Here is a 23,057-nt window from a genome sequence, read left to right as displayed (position 1 = left end):
CAATGTTTCTGTCAATTTACTCATTTGAAAATCTCAAAAATCAAACATGTAACTTTGCCTCCAGGCGGATGTATATATTTTTTTGTTGTTGTTAGAACATAGAACATAGAAGAATACAGCGCAGTACAGGCCCTTCGGCCCTCGATGTTGCGCCGATCAAAGCCCACCTAACCTACACTAACCCACTATCCTCCATATACCTATCCAATGCCCGCTTAAATACCCATAAAGAGGGAGAGTCCACTACTGCTACTGGCAGGGCATTCCATGAACTTACGACTCGCTGAGTGAAGAACCTACCCCTAACATCAATCCTATATCTACCCCCCCTTAATTTAAAGCTATGCCCCCTTGTAATAGCTGACTCCATACGTGGAAAAAGGTTCTCACTGTCAACCCTATCTAACCTCCTAATCATCTTGTACACTTCTATCAAATCACCCCTAAACCTTCTTTTCTCCAATGGAAACAACCCCAAGTGCCTCAGCCTTTCCTCATAGGATCTTCCTACCATACCAGGCAACATCCTGGTAAACTTCCTCTGCACCCGTTCCAGTGCCTCCACATCCTTCCTATAGTATGACGACCAAAACTGCACACAATATTCCAGATGCGGCCGCACCAGAGTCTTATACAACTGCAGCATGACCTCAGGACTCCGGAACTCAATTCCTCTACCAATAAAAGCCAGTACGCCATATGCCTTCTTCACTGCACTATTTACCTGGGTGGCAACTTTCAGAGATCTGTGTACATGGACACCAAGATCCCTCTGCTCTTCCACACTACCAAGTATCCAACCATTAGCCCAGTAATCCATCTTTTTATTACTCTTACCAAAGTGAATCACTTCACACTTAGCTACATTGAACTCCATTTGCCACCTTTCTGCCCAGCTCTGCAGCTTCTCTATATCCCGCTGTAACCTGCCATATCCTTCCTCACTGTCTACAACTCCTCCGACTTTCGTATCATCCGCAAACTTGCTCACCCAACCTTCTAACCCTTCCTCCAGGTCATTTATAAAAATGACAAACAGCAATGGTCCCAAAACAGATCCTTGCGGAACACCGCAAGTGACGGCACTCCAAGATGAACCTTTGCCATCAACTACTACCCTCTGTCTTCTTCCAGAGAGCCAATTCCTAATCCAAACCTCCAACTCACCCTCAATGCCATATCTCTGTATTTTCTGCAGTAGCCTACCATGGGGGACCTTATCAAATGCCTTACTAAAATCCATATATACCACATCTACCGCTTTCCCCTCATCTACCTCCTTAGTCACCTTCTCAAAGAATTCAATAAGGTTTGTGAGGCACGACCTGCCCTTCACAAAACCATGCTGACTATCCTTGATCACATCATTCTTATCCAGATGTGCATAAATCCTATCCCTTACAATTCTCTCTAAGACTTTGCCCACAACAGAAGTGAGACTCACTGGCCTATAGTTACTAGGATTATCCCTACTCCCCTTCTTGAACAAGGGAACCACGTTTGCTAGCCTCCAGTCCTCTGGCACTACTCCCGTCGACAAAGAGGACACAAAAATCAAGGCCAATGGCTCTGCAATCTCCTCCCTTGCTTCCCAGAGAATCCTAGGATAAATGCCATCAGGCCCAGGGGACTTATCTATTTTCACCCTTGCCAGAATTTCCAACACCTCTTCTCTACATATCTCAAAGCCATCCATTCTACTTATTCGTGCCTCAGTATTCATATCGACAACAATATCCTGTTCCTGAGTGAATACTGACGAAAAGTATTCATTCAGCGCCTCCCCAATCTCTTCAGCCTCCACACGCAACTTCCCATTACTATCCTTGATTGGACCTATTCCTTCCCTAGTCATTCTTTTATTCCTAACATACCTATAGAAAGCCTTAGCGTTTTCCCTAATCCTACCCAGTAAGGACCTTTCATGTCCCCTCCTTGCTGCTCTTAGCTCTCTCTTCAGGTCCTTCCGGGCTACCTTATAACTCTCAATCGCCCCTATTGAACCTTCACACCTCATCTTTACAAAGGCCGCCCTCTTCCATTTAACAAGGGATTCCAACTCCTTATTAAACCACGGCTCCCTCACACGACCCTTTCCTCCCTGCCTGATAGGTACGTACTTATCAAGGACACTCAATAGTTGCTCCTTGAACAAGTTCCACATATCAATTACGCTCTTGCCTTGGAATCTACTTTTCCAATCCACACATCCTAAGTCATGCCTCAACGCATCATAATTTCCCTGCCCCCAGCTATAACTCTTGCCCTGTAGTACACACTTATCCCTCTCCATCACGAGAGTAAAAATCACCGAATTGTGGTCACTGTCCCCAAAGTGCTCACCTACCTCTAGTTCTAATACCTGGCCTGGTTCGTTACCCAGAACCAAATCCAGTATGGCCTCACCTCTTGTTGGCTTATCTACATATTGTGTCAGGAAACTCTCCTGCACACATTGCACAAACACTGACCCATCTAACGAACTTGAGCTATAGCTTTCCCAATCAATATCAGGAAAGTTAAAGTCTCCCATAACAATCACCCTATTACTGTCACTCTTCTCCTGAATCATCTTCGCAATCCTTTCTTCAACGATTCTAGGACTATTAGGAGGCCTGTAAAAGACTCCTAACAGGGTGACCTCACCTCTCCTATTCCTAACCTCAACCCAAACTACCTCAGATGGCAAATCTTCGTCCATCTTCCTTTCCACCGCTGTAATACTATCTTTGACAAGCAAAGCCACACCCCCCCCTCTTTTACCCCCACCTCTGACCCTACTAAAACATTTAAACCCTGGAACCTGCAACAGCCAATCCTGTCCCTGATCTAGCCACGTCTCCGTAATAGCCATAACATCGAAGTCCCAGGTACCAACCCACGCTGCGAGTCCTGTTCTCCTTCCTTACAGTTAATGCAATGCCAATCTTCGTCGTTATTTATAAAGACTGTGGTTTATCTCCATGTGTCAGACGTTACCTGGGGACGATGGCATTGGTGGGAGAATTGATCATTATACTGGACCTGATATTGGGACACATTCCCGTTGTATATCGGGAACAGTTATATTTCCGGATGTCTATCACCGCATGTAATATCTACGCAATCCTGCTTTATGCAGCAAATGGCTGTTCCGTGTTCTTCACTGTCACGTTCACCTTTGATCACTTTGTGGCCATTTGTTGCCTAAAACTGATAAGTAAATATTGCCAATTGAAAACATTGGCTGTGGTTCTGGAAACAATGACTGCGCTGAGCTCTTTAAATACCATTTTCTGGTATTTTATGTTCACAGATCTGAATTGACTGAGGAACTGACCCTGGATTTGAGGTGTAAAGTTTGTTTTTGTTTTCGCTGGGGTCTGGACAATAATCAATCACAATTCTAAACCTGGCTCTCCCAATTGTCATATTTCTGCTGTTCAATGTTTTCACCATCAGACGCATTTTAGTGACAAGCAGAACCCGCAGAAGACTCCGGGCTCACAGCAATGAGGACGCTCAGTACGAAAAAAAAATGAGAACTCGGAAAACATCCATCATTCTACTGTTTGTGAGTTCAGCCAATTTTATTTTGCTTTGGTCAACATATATGGTGCATTCTATATGGAAATGAATGCAATGAATTGGGTATAAGTCCATTTATATAAGTTTGTTTTTCAAGGAATTGGGCATCATGCTGCAGCACAAACGCTGAAATTTATGCCGTGGCTGAGATTAAGTTCAGACCTCAGCTGCCGAATGTGCTGAAACATCCTTTTACTCAAATTCATCAATCAATTAGCTTCATTCATTAATGAATACATTCAGGAATTTCTCCTTCAGGAAATGAACCAGCAGTGAACAATATTGGTCTTCGGTTTTGTGTTGGCGACGCTGAACTGGGGAGAGACACATTCGGCCTCAATTCCTGGTCCTCAGGGAAGGTTGGCGGGGGGGGTGGGGGGGGGGGTGCGGAAGTGGAGCTGAGCTAGGAACTGGGTTTAAGTCACTCTGTCCTTCCTTTCACATTTGGGCCATCCACTCCGATCTGGACTCAGCAGAATTCAAATCTTTCCCTTGGTCCCTTTCCATCCATATCTCCTTCCTTGTCCCACAATGTACCTTTTTTCTCCAAATCCATTTTTCTCTCTCTTCTTCACGTTCCGTCGTTCCCCCATTGAGCACAGGTGTGGATATGGGACCACAGGCCATTGTACAGGGAAATACAAGAAGGTGGTGGTCCTGGTATTGCCATGCAGACAGAGTTGTGCGTTGTAACAATCGACTTATCGGAGTTCAGAGTCTCGCTGTGTCGACAGACTATTGTTCGGAAATCAAAGTGGGGAAAATTGTCATTACATGAGGAACAGAGTGTGATGGGTCCATAATCCATTGATAAGAGAACAGATTGTGGGTACGTACACAGGCATTGCTTGGTGAACACAGTTGGTGTTCGCTGCAGGTTATTGCCAGGTGACATAATGTGGCGTTACATTGCCAGTTGTTACCAGGGGAAGAATATGGTTGCGGGACCACTGTCCGCTGCTCGGAGAACTGTGTGGTGGGTTAGTTCACAGGAATTGCTCGAAACAAGGTGGGTAATGAAACAGGACTTTGCTTGGGGATGGGCCAGAGACTGTTGCTTGGCGAGAAGAATGGGAATGTGTCTGCAGGTCATTTGTTATGTAATTTAGCCATTTTGTAACTGGCCATATATAGGGGAGAAGTGAGGGATTGGGAACACGAGTCATTGCGAAGCGAACAGATTGGGTTTCATAGCTCAGTCTAGTGTGAGCGAAACAGGAAAATAGGGTAACAGTGTGCGTGTACAACAAATGACTGTTGCTCCAGGAACACGATTAGATTTCAGTCCACAGACCATTGCCAGCGAAGCAGAGAGGGTGGGGTTGCCAAGCGTTGCTCGGGGAACAGAATGGGGTTTGTCCGAAATATCTTCAGAGTGTTGGCAAAGCCCACAAAGCCCACTAATTGCTGAGCATTAGGAAGGAGGAGTGCTATCCTTATCTGTTCGCACCACTTGCACAGAAATGTGAGGCTTTGTTTCTTCATTTTCAGCTTGAAAGTGTTTCAGAGCATTGTTAGATTTTCTGGCAAAGATCGACCTCAATTATAAGAGATGATGTTACGACTCATTTGGATAGCAGTAACAGGATATATTAGAGTCAGCATGGACTTACGAAGGGGAAATCGAACTTGACTAACATAGAACATAGAACAATACAGCACAGAACAGGCCCTTCGGCCCCCGATGTTGTGCCGAACTTCTATCCTAGATTAAGCACCCATCCATGTACCTATCCAAATGCCGCTTAAAGGTCGCCAATGAATCTGACTCTACCACTCCCTCGGGCAGCGCATTCCATGCCCCCACCACTCTCTGGGTAAAGAACCCACCCCTGACATCTCCCCTATACCTTCCACCCTTCACCTTAAATTTATGTCCCCTTGTAACACTCTGTTGTACCCGGGGAAAAGGTTTCTGACTGTCTAAAGAATTTGATTCGACAGTTGTTCGAGGTGGGAATTGAACCCGGGTCCCTGGTGCTGTGAGGCAGCAGTGCTAACCACTGAGCCACCATGCTGCCTCATTTGGTGTTTATTTTGTGGATGTAACTATGTGGATGGACAAGGGAGATCCAGTGGATGTAGTGCACCTGGACTTTCAAGAAAGCCTTTGATAAATTCTCACATAGAAGATTAATGAGCAAAATTAGGATACTTGTTGTTGGGGGCAAAGTACTGACTTGGACAGAAAATTCTTGGCTGAGAGGAAGCAAACAGTAGTGATAAATGGTTCCCTTTTGGAATGGGAATCGGTGACCAGTGGAGTAACACAAGGTTCTGTGCTGGGACCACAGCTATTTACAATTTCCATTCGTGATCTAGATGAAGGTATTAAAAGTAATGTTAGCAAATTTGCTGATGACACAAAGCTGGGTGGAAGTGTGAATATGTAGAGGATGTTATGAGAATACAGCGTGTTTTGGATAAGCTAGGTGAGTGGATGGATGCATGGCAGATGAAGTATATTGTGGATAAATGTGTGGTTATCTACTTTGGTGGCAAGAACCACAAGGCAGATTACTATCTAAATGGAGTCAAGTTAGGTAAAGTGGAAGTACAACGAGATCTAGGTGTTCCTGTACATCTGTCAATGAAAGCAAGCATGCAGTTACAGCAGGCAGTGAAGGAAGCTAATGGCTTGCTGGCCTTCATAACAACAGAAATTGAATATAGGAGCAAAGAGGAACTTCTGCAGCTGTACAGGGCCCTGGAGTATTGTGTGCAGTTCTGGTCTCCAAATTTGAGGAAGGACATTCTGACTATTGAGGGAATGCAGCGTAGTTTCACGAGGTCAATTCCTGGAATTCTGCAGTATCACATGTAGAAAGATTGGAGTGTCAGGGCTTGCATATACTTAAGTTTAGAAGTATGAGACGATAATTTTATTAAATAATTTGACACATTGGAGACAGGAAGCATGTTTCTGCTGATGGTTGAGTCCAGATCCGGAGGACACAATTTAAAAAGAAGGGGTAGGCCATTTAGAACAGAGTTGAAGAGACACTGCTTCACCCAGAGAGTGGTGGATACATGGAAGTCTCTGCCCCAGAAGGTAGTGGATGCCAGGTCTCTGGACACTTTCAAGGACATGATGGATAGAGCTTTTAAAGATAGTGGAATGAAGGGTCATGGGAATAAGGTAGGAACAGGACACTGATAGTGGATGATCAGACATGACCAAAATGAATGATGGTTCGAGTTCGAAGGGGCGAATGGCCTACTTCTACACCTATCGACTATTGTCTTCCCACTGTGTTCTGAGATACATTAAATGAAGTTGCAGAGATTGATCGATGTGTACATTCTTTAAGGTGTACTGAACCACCTCTTCTGTGATGTGAACTCTTTTAAAATCATCAGTTTATTTCTCTGCACTCTCAACACTCCAGTTCTTTCTCCACAGTAAAAACTGATGTGAAATATTCATTTAGTATCTCCCCCATTTCCAGAGTTCAGCATAAAGATGAACTCATTGATATTTAAGAGGCCCAATCAACTATTCAGTTGCCCTTTTGTTCTTAATTCATTTGTGGAATCTCGTTGGATTATCCTTTCTCATCTGCCATTGCTATTATATATTGCTTCTTTGCCTTCATGATTTCTCTCTTAAGAATGTCAGTACACTCTGAATATTGATTAAGGCGTTCAATTGAACCACGTTGTTTTTGTCTGAATTGAGATTTCTTTCATTCATGAATAACTTTATTCAGCCATTGTTCCTTCATCTTGCCAGACTAACCCTTCACTCGAACGGGAACAAAATGTCCCTAAAATCTCAATCTCACACTCGCGTCTGACGTTCTTTTACCTGTGAACACTCTACTACAATCAACAGTTGAAATTTCTCTTATTAAACGTTAAACTTTGCTTTACTCCAGTTAAATCCTGTAACTCTTATGGAAGGCCTGTCGTTTCCCATGGCAATTTTTGCAGGCCATTTTGATGTTGATAGAATTATGATCAAGAGACCCAAAAGTGTTCCCCAGTTTTACTTCAATTCCCTATCCTTCCGTAATGCCCAAAAGAAAGTCGAGTTCTCGGCAATAAGAAAAGAAAGTGCTACAACCTATATCAGCAACAGGGGTTGCTATTTTCTGTATTAACAACAGGGACTGGTGTTCTCCATGGCGAAGACAGGGGCTGCTATTCTCTTAAACAATAATAGGAACTGCTGGCGTTTATAAGAAAGGCATGGACTGCTGGTCTGGCTAACAAAGGAATTCACTGTTTTTTTTCCCCTGATAATAAAGAAAGAGAGTCTTAGTTTCTACAATAATGGCTGTTGGAGATTCCTGGTTGCAGATAATTCAGTAAGATTAGGGAGGATGGTAAAAAAAAAGAGGGGTGTGGCGTAGCTAATTAGAAATGGTATAACGGCTGCAGAAAGGCAGTTCGAGGGGGATCTGCCTTTAGAGGTAGGATGGGCTGAAGTCAGAAATAGGAAAGGAGCAGTCAGCTTGTTGGGTGTTTACTATAGGCCACTCAATAGCAGCAGAGATGTGGAGACACAGATTGGGAAACAGGTTTTGGAAAGGTGCAGAAGCCACAGGGTAGTAGTCATGGGAGACTTCACCTTGCCAAATATTGATTGAAAGCTCTTTAGATCAAGTAGATTGGACGGGGCGGTGTTTGTGCAGTGTGTCCAGGAAGCTTTTCTAACTCAGTATGTAGATTGTCCGACCAGAGGGGAGGCCATATTGGATTTGGTACTCGGTAATGAACCGGGACAAGTGATGGGCTTGTTAGTGGGTGAGTTTTTTCGTGATGGTGACCACAATCCTGTGACTTTCACCTTGGTTATGGAGAGTGATAGGTGCGTGCAACAGGGTAGATTTTACAATTGGGGGAAGGGTAAATATGATGCTGCAAGACAGGATCTAAGGAGCATAAATTGGGAGCATAGGCTGTCAGGCAAGGATATCGTTGAAATGTGGAACTTTTTCAAGGAACAGATACGACGTGTCCTTTATGTGTAGGAACCTGTCAGGCAGGAAAGAGATGGTCGTATGAGGGAACCTTGGTTGACAAGGGAGGTTGAATGTCTTGTAAGGAGGAAGAAGGAGGCTTACATAAGGTTGAGGAAACAAGGTTCAGACAGAGGGTTGGAGGGATACAGGATAGCCAGGAGGGAGCTGAAGAAAGGGATTAGGAGAACTAAGAGAGGGCACGAAAAATGTTTGGCGGGTAGGATCAAGGATAAACCCAAAGCCAAATGTATATGTGAGAAACATGAGAATGACGAGAACAAGGGTAGGTCCGATCAAGGACAGCAGTGGGAGACTGTGTATTGAGTCGGAAGAGATAGGAGAGGTCTTGAATACTTTTCTTCAGTATTTACAAATGAGAGGGACCATATTGTTGAAGAGGAGAGTATGAAACAGACTGGTAAGCTAGAGGAGATACTTGTTAGGAAGGAAGATGTGTTGGGAATTTTGAAAAACTTGAGGATACACAAGTCCCCCGGATCTGACGGGATATATCCTGGGATTATGTGGGAAGCAAGAGAGGAAATTGCAGAGCCATTGGCAATGATCTTTTCGTCTTCACTGTCAATGGGGGTGGTGCCAGGGGACTGGAGAGTGGTGAATGTTGTGCCCCATTTAAAAAAGGGAATAGGGATAACCCCGAGAATTGCAGGCCAGTTAGTCTTACTTCGGTGGTAGGCAAAGTAATGGAAAGGGTACTGAGGGATAGGATTTATGAGTATCTGGAAAGACACTGCTTGATTAGGGACAGCCAGCACGGATTTGTGAGGGGTAGATCTTGCCTTACAAGTCTTATTGAATTCTTTGAGGAGGTGACCAAGCATGCGGATGAGGGTCGAGCAGTGGATGTAGTGTACATGTACTTTAGTAAGGCATTTGATAAGGTTCCCCATGGTAGGCTTATGCGGAAATTCAGGAGGAATGGGATACAGGGAAATGTAGCTGTCTGGATACAAAATTGGCTGGTCGACAGAAGACACCGAGTGGTAGAGGAGGAAAGTATTTTGCCTGGAAGTCAATGGTGAGTTGTATTCCACAGGGGTCTGTTCTTGGGCCTCTATTTTTTCTAATTTATATTAATAGCTTGAATGAGGAGATTGAAGGATGGGTTAGCACGTTTGCAGACGACACAAAGATTGGTGGTGTCGTTGACATTATGGAGGACTGTTATAAACTGCAGCGTGACATTGACAGGATGCAGAGGTGGGTGAGAGGTGGCAGATGGAGTTCGCCCTGGATAAATGCGAAGTGATGCATTTTGGAAGGTCGAACTTGGAAGTTGAGTACTGGATTAAAGACAGGATTCTTGGCAGTATGGAGGAACAGAGGGATCTTGGTGCGCAGTTAGATCCCTTAAAATTGCCACCCAAGTAGACAGGGTTATTAAGAAAGCATATGGTGTTTTGGCTTTCATTAACAGGGGGTTGAGTTTCAGAACCATGAGATCTTGTTGCAGCTCTATAAAACTTTGGTTAGACCGCACTTGGAATACTGTGTCCAGTTCTGCTCGCTCTGGTTCAGAGGAGGTTTACCTGCTCTGAACCATGTTGCCTGGAATGGAGGGTTTATCTTACTAAGAGAGGTTCACTGAGCTCGGACTTTTTTCATTGGAAGAAAAAAGGAAGAGAGAGAACCTAACTGAGGTGTACAAGATTTTGAGAGGCATAGATAGTGCTGATAGCCAGATATTTTTTCGCAGGGCAGAAATTGTTAACACGAGGGGTCATAGTTTTTAGCTGTTTGATGGAAAGTATAGAGGAGATGTCAGAGGTGGGTTCGTTACTCAGAGAGTTGTTGGAGCATGGAATGCGTTGCCAGCAGTAGTTGTGGAAGCGAGGTCATTCGGAATATTTAAGAGACTGTTGGACATGCATATGGTCACAGAAATTTGAGGGTTCGTACATTAGTTTTACCTTACATGAGGATAAATGGTCGGCACAACATCGTGGGCTGAAGAGGCTGCTCTGTGCTGCACTGTTTTATGTTCTATGTTCTATCATTTATTTCCTGTCCCTGAGAATATTCGACGCAATATCTCAGCGGGATTAAGGAAGCGGATGGTGAAATAATCCCAAATGCTGCGTTCTGTTCAACATGTAATTTCCCAAACCCCTTGAGCGGCTCATTGTGGCTCCTCGCAATCGAGGGAAATCAATCAGTCTTCAGGTTTATGAATCGTCAGGAGCCAGAATGAAACTTGAACTGTCTGACTGAGCACCTTTCAGGGGTTAGGTCATACTGACTGTGATGTTCCGTGTGATATTATCTGATCCGAACCAATGTAAATATTCCCATCCGAGCTGCACTTCATTTGTTGTTGTCACGATCAGGAACAATCATGAACAGGAAGCAAGTGAAACCAAACCACAGCAGAGAGTATGCTGAATCATAACAAACGATTGTCCCATTAGGACAGCATGTGCAAATGTATCGACTTTTAATAGCATAGGCTTCTTTTCTGAAGGAGTGAGGTTTCTCCTACAAAATGGTCGTGTCACATTCCTCCGAGACTGACAGAGGCCTCAGGAGTGACCAACTCTCCATATCAGGATTTTGCCCATTTGGCTTCTTATTGTCTCACTTCAGATATTAAAACCAGAGTATGGTTACTTCAGAAAGAAAGCTTCAGCAGCTTCCCTGTTGGCGTTCATCTCCCATTTTTAACCCGTTACCTGCAGGTTTAACTGCCTCACCTTGTTCTTCCTGTCCAACCGGAAATTTGCTCGCATTTACTGCTTCATGTCCTCAAGTGCCGCGAAGGAGAAACACGAATATGGAATTCCAATCTCAAACAGATGAATCCTAGTCTGTGTAGAAATTGATTTCATGCTTTTCCATTATAAATAATTCCAGACAACGTTTATAATGCACCTTTATGTGTTTGTTGCAGTAGGTTTAAATAAAAACTGTAATACCGCAGTGGGAATAGAACTCACAATCACGGGTTTGCAATACCATTGCTCTAACCACTGAGCCCGGGAATCCGTAACAAGGCGCAAGTTTTAATACAGAAAAAAAATGACATCTTGCATAATAAATGAGATCACACGAGGTTCGTGATGCCATCTGAGTTTTGTGCTTTAAAATACTCCTTGAAAGCTACTTATTTGACCATACAACATTTTGTCACCTTGCGAATATCTCGTTATGTGTCTAAGATCAAAAGTTGCAAAAATAAACCCTCCCAAGAAACAACTTGGAAGTTTCCACTATCTGAAAGACACATTTATATCAAACATACATCATTGATTTCAACACGTATTATATTTCTTGCTTCATCACTTGCTGAGTATCTTCCGACGTAATGGCATTGAGTGAACAACTTTATGAAGAAATTTCAGTCTATAGCTTTGGTAGATGAAGTTTGAAGGGACGAGACGTGAAACTGATAAATTCGAGAATGTTTAGGAGGTTGGGCTTAGAGTTTATGCAGATATCTCAGACAGATAATAGACTGATGAGTGTAAAGCTGTAGACATTATTTACTTGGGTTTTCATAAATCATTTTGAAAAGTTGCACATGTTAGATCAATTCTTAAACTTAGTTCACCGAGAATTCAAGATCAGCTTTCCAATTCGAAATGAAATTATGTTAATAGAAGGAGATAATGACTGATGTTGGAGTGCCGTTTTGAGACCAGAGACCTGTTACGAGCAGTGTTCCACAGTGATTTGTGATAGCTCACTTTTGTGGATTTTGTTTTTAATTTAGGTAAATGATTTAAGTGAGAACATCGAAAGCATGGTAAGTACGTTTGCAAAATTGGTTGCAGAATGGACAGTGGAAAGGATTGTCTAAGATTACAAAATGACCTCGAACATTTAGACCAATAAGTTGAGGAGTGGTACGTCGTGATTATTTTTGATAAAGCGAGGATAAATACTTATACAATTAAAAGTAGATACTAAGGGTCTTGTTTTCGAACAGAGAGACCTCAGGATATAGGTACACAATTCTTTGACGTTCGTGCTGCATGCTGATAGGGTCGGAAAGGAAGGTATTTAGCGCGCTAGCCTCCATGGCTCAGTCATTTGAGTACTGGAGTTGGGGCGTTTCCTGGAGAACTGCGTGCAATCATGTTAATGATTGTTAATAATTAATCAAGTTAATAATTAATCATGTGAGCTGGCGAAATTTCAGAAATGGAATGTCAGGATGGAATTGGGAGTGGAGATTTTGTGTTACAAGGAGAGTCGGGATGGGATCTAAATTTTTTAATGGGGGCGCAGAAGGTTGGGTGATAGCCTTATCGAGGTTTAGAAAATAATCATGTCATCCCGTATAAATATGGCCTATGTTCCCTGCGGTGAGGAATTTCAAGTCTCGCAAAAATATTTTTAATGAGAGAGGAGGAGTATTTAAAGAGTTAATTGTTTTTCACAGTGTACTTTGTATTTGGATTTGAAATTCACGAGGAAGGAATAGATGTGAGCAGAGTTACAACTTTTGAAAGACAGTTGAGTACTAGAAGAGCCGTTGGAATAAAGAGTATTGAATTAGATGAATAGAAATGTGTGAATGGAGATTGGAAAAGCGAAACGAACGTGGACTGGCTCAACAGAAGAGTATGTTTCTATGCTATATGATTCATTGGCTCAATCGCTGTCTGCCAATAACGGAGCAAGGGAATTAGTGTGTCTGTATTTCTGTGCAGAAAATTGTTTGGTGAGCATTAGCAGCGTCACAACTGCATCAATGGCTATATCTGGATTCTGCATGAGATAGCTGACATGGCAATGGAGCATGGCAGCAGAATGAGCCCAGCCTCGGCCCGGATGGTGACAGTGGCAGAGAAGGATGGTTGCAGTGGTGGGGCCCGGTGTGCATTTTGTAGGTCGACAGCAAAGGTCAGCGATAAGGACAGCTGGTGAAAAATAGGCAGGTCAGAGCCCAGCAAGGGATCTTCATGGCAGGGAGGAGCGAGCCCTCTTGGGAAAACACCTGCTTGAAGAGTCTGCAGGCCTATGGCTTCAAGAAGGATTGGAATATTTGACATTTGAACTCTATTTCGATTTTTTTTCACTTTTATATTGAGAAAACTGTAGTGTTAATATTTTCACTGATTTCTTTATTTACCAATTTCTGTAACTAAGATTTTGTACCAGCGTACATTGTCCATGGAACACTGCTGTGTGTGGGGACGTTGCCCTCTTCTCCCTGTCTCTTGGAGCCTTTACATGAGAACACGCGACAATAAACCCTCCCTCTAATACAATGTCTGACTCCAGGGAAGACTCCCAGTAGTCCCTCATGAAACTCACCCCCATAGAGGATTGTACACAAATCCACCAGCAGTTCGAGCTCTGTACTCCAGCTTAGACCGTTTCTTGCCATTGGCCGTGTAACGTCAAGCTTGAGATGGGCCGTCTGCTGGAGCATGCTCGTAGTTAATGTGGGTTCTGAGCATGCTTACCGCAAGTGAGGCTGCAACGAAATGTTGTTGTCTCCCATCCCCAGGCAGTGAGGATGGGTGAAATAACAGAGTAACGCCAGGAGCAGTATTCTGATTAGAGGTTTCATGGTTTTTCAGTGGAGGGCTCTAGACAGTTTCCAAGACAGTAACTTAAGTCACTGGGAGACTCATGTTTCTTCATAGAAACAGGTCCGGGGCAGCAGCCGTGTTTCTTGGTTCAGTTCTTTTGATTTATAGCTTCCTTGTTTATTTATCAATCTTTTGTGTGAATGGTGTGGAAAATAAAAGGTCACTGTTTTAAATAATTTTTCCCTGAGAAGATTGTGGTAATGGGAGACCTTTTTGTGTGCGTTGGTGAATGATATTGATGGGAAAGAGTCCCCCTGAATATCTTTGTCCCTGAGCTCTCAAATGTTGATGTCAATGTTACAGAGGCTGAGAGAATGTAGAATGTAGTGGAGGGATAGAACTAAGCAGGATGGAGAATGTGGGGTTTGAAATTCGTTTCGATCATTGCCAATCAGCCCACCACAAAAACCACGCCGATCTTTCTCTTATTGCTCCTCTTCCCCACCCATATCCCCTCACCCAAACCTATCTCAAACCCCTCCCTTCCTCTAGTGTCAGCAAATTTCCAAAAATGTTTTCGTATTTCCTCTGGACAATATTGATTTTTTTCTCAATTTGGAAATTGAAACGAAAGGGGCAGAGAGAACAGCCGGTCAATAAGCTTCCAGAAACACTCTGCCCATTCTCGAACTGCTGCAGTCCGTGTCGTTAGACTGCCACAGATTGCTGTTCCGTAAGGGTTTGGACGAGTTTCATCCAGTAGTGCTCGGGTAATATTGATATCTGTGTCAGTTACTCTTTCAACAGAAGAGAAACATAGAAGATAGGAACAGGAGTAGGTTGTTGTGATATTTGATCCTGCTGTGCTATTTAGTGTGAAAATAGCTGATCCTTCACCTTCAGTCTTCTACCACTTCAAACCCATGCCATTCTCGACTAAACTGATTTCTCTGGCCGCAAGTTTTGCAGGATCAACAGTCTCTGAAGAAAATAAAAACAGAATTCGTTAACCCATGACCCACTGCTATACCTTTAAACTGGGACGGTGGACTCGTTGGTCTTTGAGAACATCGTTCCTGCATTTACCTTGTGAGACTTTATCGAATTCTATTAGTTTCTATGACGTTCGACTTCATTCTAATAAACTCCAGCATGTTTCAACTTAATCAATCTGTCCTGTCCTCAGATGTCAGTCCTACCATCCCAGGAGTCAATCCGTTGAACATTTGTTATACAGCTTCAATTGGCAGAACAACTTTTATGAGGAAAGTATTGAAAAAGCGCACTCAACATTCTAGGTACCATGACAATATCAACTTTAAGCTAAATGTCCCTGCTCTTGTCCTCAAAACATTTTCGCTACAGTGGTCATCACCTCCAGCTGCACCTGCATCCTTACTTTCAGATACTTGTGTACATGGACATCAATTCTGGTTTCTCAGTGACTCATTTCACTTTAGCAGATCTATGCTGACTGTGTCGAATCCTGTCACCGTTTTCTCATGTGAGGCGAGCTGGCTGATTATTCTAAATATTCTTTCTACCTCCTTTATAAAACTATTGGCTTGACATTAACTTCCCGCCAAGCCATACAGTCTGTTACAAAGTCTGTCGAATCTTGAAAGATAATGACCATTTCACTGTACTGAGATACAAGGCTGTAGTTTTCACGATGCATCCATTTTATCAAGGGTGACTTTATCAAGGGTACTCCGCGGTACAGATTAAAATATGCTAATATTTGCCTTGTCGTTCCATCAATTTCTCTGCTAATACTGATTTCTTTCACTTCCTCAAATGTGTGTGCCCCCGACATTTTAAGGGTATAATTTACGTCACTGTTACGTCACTGGTAGAACCAAAATATTCCTGTAATGGATGTGCCATATCTTTGTTCCACATTATAACATATCGTGCTTGAATGTATGGAGTTTGCTTTCGTTAATGTTTTATTTCTCTTCACATATATTTTCGAGCTTTAACAATTACTTCATATGTATTCCTTAAACTTCCGCCCACACTTTGTTTATTCCACTTGATTAATCCCATCTTCATCTTTTTCTGCAATCTGAATTGCCACCAGTTTGCATGCCTGTTTCTCATTTGAGCTAATTTGCTCACTTCCTCCTTCGATCCAATACTTTACCTAATATTCCTTGTTATCCACGGCAGGGTCACATTTCCTCCTTTTTTTGCCAGACAAGATTGAAAATCATTTGCAGTCCCTCCAAGTTCTGTTTCAATGCTTGTAAATCCTTTAATTTACGTTCCCCAAATTATGGTAGCCTGGTTGTGTCTCATACCATCGTAATATTTTCCACGTCTCCGAATCAATGATTTCACTCTCCATCATTCAGCCTTGTTTAGTGTCGCTCGACGGGCCTCACACAGCTAGATTGTCAATTATTCACTTCTCAGTGCAGGACAGAGAGGAAGAGGGAGAGACGGAGAGATAGAGAGACAGATAGACAGAGAGACAGAGATACAGAGAGACAGAGAGTAATACGACTGATGATGCTTTAACCTGAGGGACACTGTGCCTTGACCACGAAGGGACAAGGTGGAAATGAACTTGGGAACCCTAGTCCAGGTATCTCTTAAGGGAAACTTGCAGATTGCATCAGAAGTTAGGAAGGCAAAAACAACGCTGTCGTGCATCTCGGGAGGACTAGAATACAAAAGCCAGGATGTACAGTATTTCTGAGGAATTATAAAGCTCCGGTCAGGCCGCATTTAAGATTATTATGAACAGTTTTTGGCTTCTTACCTCAGAAATTGTGTACTGTCCCTGGCGTAGTTCCAGATTAGGTTCATGAGAATTAAATGAGGTTCATTAATGAAAGACATAAATTATTAGGAATGTATGAAGACAGTGGGGCGGTACTCAGTGGAGATTAGAAGGATGTGTGTGGACCTGATTGAATCACACAGACCACTGAATGACCTGGACAAAGTGCTGATTGCGAAGTGTTTCCATTTACAGGAATATCTGCGACACAAGGGCACAACCTTAGAATATAGGGAACACCCTATAGAACAGAAAGAAGGAGAAATGTAATCAGTCAGAGAATCTGTGGACTTTAACTACCACAGAAGGTTATGGAGGCCAGGTCACTGAATGCAGGTCATGTGGAGAAAGCAGGTGAATGGATTTGAAAAACTCAACCATAACTGAATGCCGGAGCAAACTTAATTAGCCGAAAGTCCTCATTTCTATTCCAATGTCCCATACTCATTTGATGGTTCTGAATTCTGCCTATCACACCTTTGAAACACTCCCAATTATCGAACGAGAGCTGACACAATCTCAGCTGGACATCTTTGCTTGTGCATTATAACTCCCTTCAAATAAATGTTAAAATCGCATTTGACCTCTCAGCTGCCAAATTAATCATCATGTTAACCCGAAGAGTATTCTGGAATTGCCACTAGCAAAGCTTCTTAACTTTTCAGATGTCTGAAGCAGTTCCCTGTTCAGAAAAAATAATCCATATCTCCCTTTCTTCCGAAGTTCAGAACACCGCAGTTTCCCACATTGTGTTCCAGCTGCCATTTTGCGCACCCTCTCAGCCAGTCCAAATCGTTCTGTACCCTTTCCCCACTTCCTCAATACTACCTGTCCCTCCTCTTAACCTTGTGTCATCTGAAAACCTGACAGAAATGCAGTCAGTTCCTTTGCCTGGATCGCTAATATAGAACATGAATAACTGTGGAACCAACACTGGCAAGTTAACGAAGAAGATTCCCGACTTCTCTGCCCCCACCCCCTCTCCAGCCTATCAACCTCACCTTAACCTCCTTCCACCTATCGCATTCCCAACGCCCCTCCCCCAAGTCCCTCCTCCCTACCTTTTATCTTAGCCTGCCTGACACACCTCACTCATTCCTGAAGAAGGGCTCATGCCCGAAACGTCGATTCTCCTGCTCCTTGGATGTTGCCTGACCTGCTGCGCTTTTCCAGCAACACATTTTTCAGCTCTGATCTCCAGCAACTGCAGTCCTCACTTTCTCCTTCATTACCACTAACCCTATGCTGTTGTCTCATCTTACAGCCTGCTGTGCGGTATCATATAAAATACATTCTGGGATTCTGAACAGATCATGTCAACTAGCTTTCCCTTGTCTCACTCCTTTCTTTTCTCCTCAAAAAAAATCCAACAGACTTTTCAGGCATGACGTCCCATTTATAAAAATCCGTGCTGACTTTACCTGATTTTACCATAAATGGCTAAGTGGCAGTACCTTTCTTAATAAGGGAGTTAAAATCTTACCAACATCTGAGATCAGGCTGCCCATCCCAGAGCTTCCTGGCCCCACCTTCTTTATTTTTTGCATTAGCAATTTTCTTGTCATCTAGGACCCTTCCTGACTGATTTCTATTAATCACTACCAATGCCTCTAAAACCTCTTTAGGGATATCCGTCTGTTAGCTGTCGTTTGGTGCATCTGGTCATGGTTATTTATGCACCTTCAGTTTCCCAACACTTCATTTTCCTGAGGGCCAGCGCAATCACTTCTGCCCCATTCTTGTTTTGAAGTTCTGAAATGCTGCTGGTGCCTTCCACGGTGAAAACTGATGCCAAGTACGTGTTCAGATCCTCTGCCAATCCTTTGTTCCGCATTTCTACTTTTCCAGACTCATAATCCAGTTGACCAATGTCCACTCTTAACCTTTTAGATATCCAAGAATCTCGCCTGGATTCTTCTTGTAATATTAGATGTGGACTTGCTGTGACATTTCATTTATTGCCTTTAGTTATTTTTGAAGTTATCCTCTGCTGTTTTTGAAGAATTCCCAATCGTCTGGCTTCCCTACATTGTGTGCGTTTTGTTTTGTTTTATGTTTTCCCTGACTTCTACTGTCAACGTTGGTTGCCTGGTGCCCCCATTAGCGTGTTCATTTTTCATTGAGATGAATTTCTGCAGCATCTCTTGAAGTATCTAAGGAAACGCTGCCATTTCTGTTCCACTGTGGTGGCATGACGGCTCACCATTTCGCTGTGCTACCTCACAGCGCCAAGGACCTGGGATCAATTCCAGCCCTGGGCGATTGCGTGTGTGGAGTTTGCGCATTCTCCCCGTGTCTGCGTGGCTCTACTCTGGGTGCTCCGGTTTCCTCCCATATTCTAAACATTTGCAGTTTCGGTGAACTGCCCATGATAAATTGCCCATAGTGTTCAGTGATGTGAAGGTTACTTGCATTAGTCATGGCATATGTTTAATAATAGTCTAGAGGATAGTGTCTGAGTTGGCTACACTTCGGAGGGTCGGTATTGGCATGTTGGGACAAATGGCATGTTTGCACACTGCAGAGATTCTATGATTCACTATCTTCGATGCTAGGCTCCCCCCTACAATCAACTTTGGCCAACTACATACACATACTTTTGCAGTTACACTTACAAAATTGTAATAGCATTAAATGAGATTCAATTTTCTCACCTTCAAACCGAATTGTGAACTCTATTATGTTTATAGTCACTTTCCCAGTGGGGTTCCTTTACCTTGACTTCCCAAATCCAATCTGTTTCATCAAATATCACTAAACCCATAATTCGGCTCTTCCACGATCTGCTCTAACAACAATCTCGTAGATATTCCAATGTTTGTTCTCATAGGCTTCTCCACAAGTTCCAACAGTCTTTTTTGCCTATTTATTCCCTTAACTGTACACACGCTGATTCTACACTTCTGACTCAATTTCCCTTCTTACATTAATTTAATTTCATTTCTTCCAAACAAGGCAGCTCCGACCCATCTTCCCATTTCCCTGTCTTTTCTTAAAATATGCATTCTTGGATATTTAGTTCTCAACCCTTATTCCCTTGCAGCCATGTATCTGTGATACATACAGCATTCTACACGCCAACTTCAATCTGTGTCAGAAGCTCATTTACCTTATTCCACACACTGCTGCAGTTAAGTACAAACTCACAGTCCTGCAGTGATTGTCACTCTTCACACAATTGTCCATTTATCTGTTGTGTGTGGAGTTATTATCCTGACACTTTGCACATTTTCTTTCCTTTAAGTTAATGTGGAAAAGTTAGCCGGTTCTGAGCCCTTCCCCCCGCCCCCCCTCCCCCCCTTTAAGACTTCTGATAATTTTCCATGTGCCTGACACGAACTCCCAGAATTTAGTTATTATCCCGATCCACAACCCTCGTAATCCGATTCTCCAGGGCTCGCTCTCAACATCATTTGGGTGAAGCCCATCCCATCGAAATAACTTCGCCCTTCCACATTATTGATGCGAATATCCAATGAAATGAAAACCAACTCTCAGACATCAATCTTTTTAGCTCTTTAGAACACATTTACCTTTTTAGATTTACTCTCCCTTTGCCAATTTGGTTTTGGATCATCAGTAATCAACGAGTTATTAATTATTTCGTTCTGTTTTCTAATTTAGCACAGAGATTTTCATATTCCTTTAGTAGAACCTCTTTCCTCTATCAACATTTTTTAATAAATGGATCGTTTCCCTCCAACACCAAATTCCTCTGAGTCCAGGTGAATAACCTGAAGCCGGGCACCAGGCAGGTAACATACTCTTACGAACTCTTGATTCTGGCAACAGGGAACAGTTTCTATTTCCCTTCCTACACCGTCCCGATTACACCTAAATTTATCTTTCTACCCCTTTCTTGAATGCCCCCCCCCCCACCCCACGGGAGTCCTGTGGTCAGTTTGTCCATCCTCCCTGCAGCCGCAATTCGCATTCACACTGTGAGCAATATTCTCAATCCTGAAGGGTGAAGACTCCTTCAGGACGACTCTGTGTGCCTCTCTACCTGCCTAACTCATAGTCACAACCTCCTGTCCCTGACCACTGAAAGAATTTCAGGTGGAGATGAGAGAGATGGGAATGATCACTGTTGTAGAGGAATTTCAAACATGGGCAGTAACCTTTTATTTAAATGCTAATTTCCTTTTTTTAGAAATGGCAAGCTCAGGCCAGTGAGATCAGGGTGAGGAGAACATGAGTGAGTGAGCACACAGCAGCGGAGTGTTGGGTGTGATTATGACTGCAGTGAGAATGAAATTAGAAGGCGGATCACGAGTGTGTTAGGACCACTCAGTCACGTGGTCGCAAGGGCTTAACTCTGGCCCATACCGCTCAATACCTTTAGTAAATAAAAGTTTATCTGTCACAAATTTGAAACAAACTGTGATTGAGCGTCAACTGCCATTTTTGGAATATAGTTCCAAACCTTTACCATCATTTGTGAACAGGTGTTTCCAAACATTTCTCTTGCACAGAATATGCTTCCAAGTTCAAGATTAAATTGGAGGAAATCTCTATGCATACAGCACTGGATGTCGGAGCATTGTGAGTGAGAAGGAACTGCGAGGTGTTGGGAGTCATATCGGCCTCCTCCTGTGATCCATCATGGTGGTGGAAGGGGCTGCTTTGGGAAATATTGCGAAAGCTATGGTTTACCCGTTTATTGATCGTACTCCTTTCATTCACAATTCCTACCTTCTATATTTCTTTCTTCTCCTTGAATCCCAAACGCCACAATTCATGGAGGCTGGAGCCTTTCTGAACAGAACGGGTTGCAGGGTCCCTCTCTGAAGAAGAATTGTGAAACATTTTGGTTTTTCTGATAATTGGTAGCTTTCATAATCAATTTTTGTGAGTGCACAGTCCCACAAAATCGGCTCAATTTCACAACCTACTCTTGTCATTCGTACCAATTCAGATGCTGTTATTAAAGTTGGAATAATCGAGCAATTAGAAATGTAATACAGAATCGAGTTTAGTCAGCACGGCTTTCTGAACAGGAAAGCATAGCTGGCAAGTTTATTATAATAGTTTTAGGACGTAACAAACAAGCTAGATAAAGGGGAAAGTAATAGATGAAATATATTTGCATTTCCAAAGAAAGAATTCAGTACGGTGTTTAAAATGAGATTACTTCAATTAATAAGCCATGATCCACACATTTGGATTAGATTAGATTACATTGTGGAAACAGGCCCTTCAGCCCAACAAGCCCACGCCGACCCATACCCCTAACCTAACACTACGGGCAATTTAGCGTGGCCAATTTACCTGACCTGCACATCTTTGGACTGTGGGAGGAAACCAGAGCACCTGGAGGAAACGCACGCTGAGATGGGGAGAACGTGCAAACTCCACACAGTCAGTCGCCTGAGGCGTGAATTGAACCCGGGTCTCTGGCGCTGTAAGACAGCAGTGCTTATCTTGGACAAACCAACACTACCCTCAATCTGTTACCATAGTGACAGGTGGATTCATTACAGCAACATTGAACTGAAATGACAAAATCCTGGATGGATTGGTTAATGAGTGATTTTGATTGATTGATGAATTTGGGCGAAGGGATATTTCAGCACACTCTTCAACAGTTGTCTGAACTTAGTCTGGGTCACAGCATAAATCGCAGTGTTTGTGCAGCAACTGAGGAGCTGCAGCATGTAACCCAATTCCCGCACAAACCAATGCAGAAACACAGCCCGATGTCCAATATGATACATCCGGAACCATATCAAATACATCATTAACGTTGACCATAACATGATGAAATTGGCGGAGACCACAAACAGTAAAGTGATGGATTTGTTTCGATTTTGCATTTCTGTGTCACACTGCCGATCCTTTTTAACGTGAGCCTGGAGTCTCCTGCGGGCTCTGCTGGTCACTACAATGTGTCTGACAGTGAAAACATTGAACAGCAAAATCAGGAAAAATGGCACGCCCGGGTTTAGAATGTTGTGGAGGAACTCGATTGTAACCCAGACATGAGAGTAACGAACAGCATCTGTTACCTCACAAAACCAGGGGTAATTCCCCAGCGCATACCGAGCTGTGAGCATAAAATACCAGAAAATGTTCTTTAAACAGCTCAGCTCAGTGACTGTTCCCAGAGCCACAGCTGCCGTTTTCTCACTGCAATATTTACTTTTCAGCTTCTGGCAACAAATGGCCACAAATCGATCAAAGGTGAAAGTGACAGTGAACCAGACAGAACATTCAGTGGCTGCATAAAGCATG

Source organism: Chiloscyllium punctatum, chromosome 45 (genome assembly GCF_047496795.1).
Source record: "Chiloscyllium punctatum isolate Juve2018m chromosome 45, sChiPun1.3, whole genome shotgun sequence".
Lineage (NCBI taxonomy): Eukaryota > Metazoa > Chordata > Chondrichthyes > Orectolobiformes > Hemiscylliidae > Chiloscyllium > Chiloscyllium punctatum.
The sequence above is the reverse complement of the archived record's forward strand: the minus strand, read 5'-3'. Positions refer to the sequence as shown.